General features: G+C 40.8%; 1 protein-coding gene across 1 annotated transcript in view; it reads right to left on the reverse strand.

Moving 5' to 3' along the window:
* The window catches only part of LOC105566364 (mucin-5AC), a 28,447-nt gene extending 26,800 nt beyond the window's left edge, over nucleotides 1-1,647 (reverse strand). The window contains exon 1 of the mRNA XM_012020291.1: nucleotides 1,460-1,647. The gene's annotated coding sequence lies outside the window, so the exon portion shown is untranslated. The remainder of the gene's footprint in view (nucleotides 1-1,459) is intronic.
* Between the last annotated feature and the right edge of the window lie 801 nt (nucleotides 1,648-2,448).

The raw sequence follows: 2,448 nt of genomic DNA on the forward strand, positions 1-2,448 counted from the left end.
ATTTACCAGAATTTCTGTAGGATTACAGGAATTCTGGTAAATCCTAAAGGAATTCTGGTAAATCCTAAAGGAATTATCTGATTCGTCCATATTCGACCAGAAATTTTTTTCAGTGTACGGATGAATTTTATAAAACGCGTGCCCGAAATTGCGTATAATTTCGACTGTGTAATTCCCAATTCCAAGCCCTACACACAATTAAATTTCGCGAGAAGATTAAATCAATATATAAATGTTATAAATAAATTAGGTAAATTTATGCGCAAATGATTTTTATTTAAAATTAAATGTAAAAACTATTGCGTTATTTCTCATTGCTCTGGGGCACATGTCTCGCGGTTAAATTACACCGAGAATTTTCAATGAAAAGGATTGTTTTCGCGCGGCTGTTATAAGAGCCGTGTAATCTAGTGCGATATTCTCGTGATTTGATTATTTCAATGAAGACTTCTTTCGATAAAGTATGTTAATCGAGATAAAATTCTTCGTGTCACCTGTTGGTTAAACGTTTTATCGGGAATTCTATCATTATCGATCTACTTTCGAGCTATCGGCGATTAACTTGTATATCTTAAAGTAAGTACGGGTCTGATAACGATAAAGTCTACATAAAATATTTTCGCTAACGTACGTGTTCTAGATTGTATTATTGAGCGCCAATTGTATCACAGTATACATGTTCTTAAAATTGAAAGATGTTTGTAAAGACGAAGCTTTATTAACTACATTCATATCGTAAACAAGGATACTTAAGTATGAAATAATTTTCTCTCAGCAACCATTCTTCTGAATTTGCTGATAATCCCGCGATCTTTTCCGTAACGAACGGATCTTGTCAGATATTTCACTCCTTCGCGGTGTATTTATAGAGCGTTGCAAAAAGCGCCGCTTTCAATCGCGGCGAATATCAATCACGCGCGTGAGAAAAAGAGAATATTAATGACTGTTATTTTGGCCGGCAATTTCGTGCGCAATTGCACGAGTCAACTCGCAAAACAGACACGCCCGTGTTGCGCTCGGTCGCCTTTCAATTCGCGTCGGATTCAAAAAGCAACCTCAGCGCCGGACACGGCCGATCTCTTATTTCCTTTCGCTCGTAACGTGCAAAGGTTGCAAATAAAGAAAAAGGTTGCACAAAAAGAATCCGTAACTTTCAGAAAAGAGTGATTTAAGAAAGGCTTATAAATTGTATTAAAAATGCAAATTCAAAGTTACACATCCGGAATCTGAATAACGGGAGCATCGTCCACGATTTATCACATTTTTACTAATTGCTACTTATTAATTGAAGTTCTGTTAACTGACAGTTTTATTTTTCTAATAATTCTTGTTAAATAACTGAATTCAAGACGGAGACGATGATTACGTGTATCGATTCGAATGCGTGCGATGGATTCGCATTACCTATTTAATCGCGACTAGATTATCATGTGATAATTATCGTCTTTAAAGACCGTACCACTTTGGAAGATAACAGCGGCGGGCTCTTTCGCTCCCTCAATCTCGGCACCGCATTTCTGTAATAATAGTAACGAAGAACACTTCACTCGCGGGGACGGAAGTCAGACGACAGCTGGCGATTGCGGAGGAGGCTGCGGGGGCGCGAGAGGAGGAGACGGCGAAGATGGTCGTGTTAAAGGCGGGCGGTGTACTAACTCCGGGAATGCCATGTAATTTACGTTAACAGTCAACACACGAGCGCGCGGCGGGAGGTGGCCTTTATCTTTCCCCGCGACACGTCACTTTTGATGCGTCGAACATGATACGGCATTAATCCCACATATTCGTCCCAGAGGGAGAAACCGTAATATTTTTATCAGTTCATATTGCGTTTTTAGCTCGTATGCTACTACGTGAAAGTTACTCCGGGTTTTGCTGCAATAAACAAATACTTTATTTAATATACGTGCGCGTATCGATAAAAATTTCAATATATAAAATATTTGATAAAATACATAAATAAAAATAACGTAATATTCGACATGAAGGGATGAATATTTATATGGCGAATTTGAATTTATTCTTGCAGAATAAACCACGCTCGCCGCGTAAAGCATTTCCATATTAATGATCGATAATATTCGAATGATGGGAGTAAATGCCGGCTCCGAAAATGCCGCGGATCCTCGTCAGATACGCGTTTACCAGGGAAGCCACGCGTCGCGGCTCGCCGATCTTACGGCTCGCGCGGGATCGATTTCCGCAGAATCAGCGTCGGTCTCGCTCTTATCGCGCGAGTTTCTTTTTATATGAGCGGGCGCGCGATAAAAGCCCGTGCCGCGAGACGCGTGACGCGTTAAACGCACCCGATACGCATTACGCGATAACCGGAGTACAACCGAGTCGCGTATCAGATCGTAGTACGAGTGCTCGCGTACTCGCGCATAAGTGCACACACGCGAAAGGGATAACGATCTTCACACTGTCATCGTCACTCGCAATATTGCT

The sequence above is a fragment of the Vollenhovia emeryi genome, unplaced genomic scaffold (genome assembly GCF_000949405.1).
Source record: "Vollenhovia emeryi isolate VEMERY1.0 unplaced genomic scaffold, V.emery_V1.0 DF939145.1, whole genome shotgun sequence".
Classification (NCBI taxonomy): Eukaryota; Metazoa; Arthropoda; class Insecta; order Hymenoptera; family Formicidae; genus Vollenhovia; species Vollenhovia emeryi.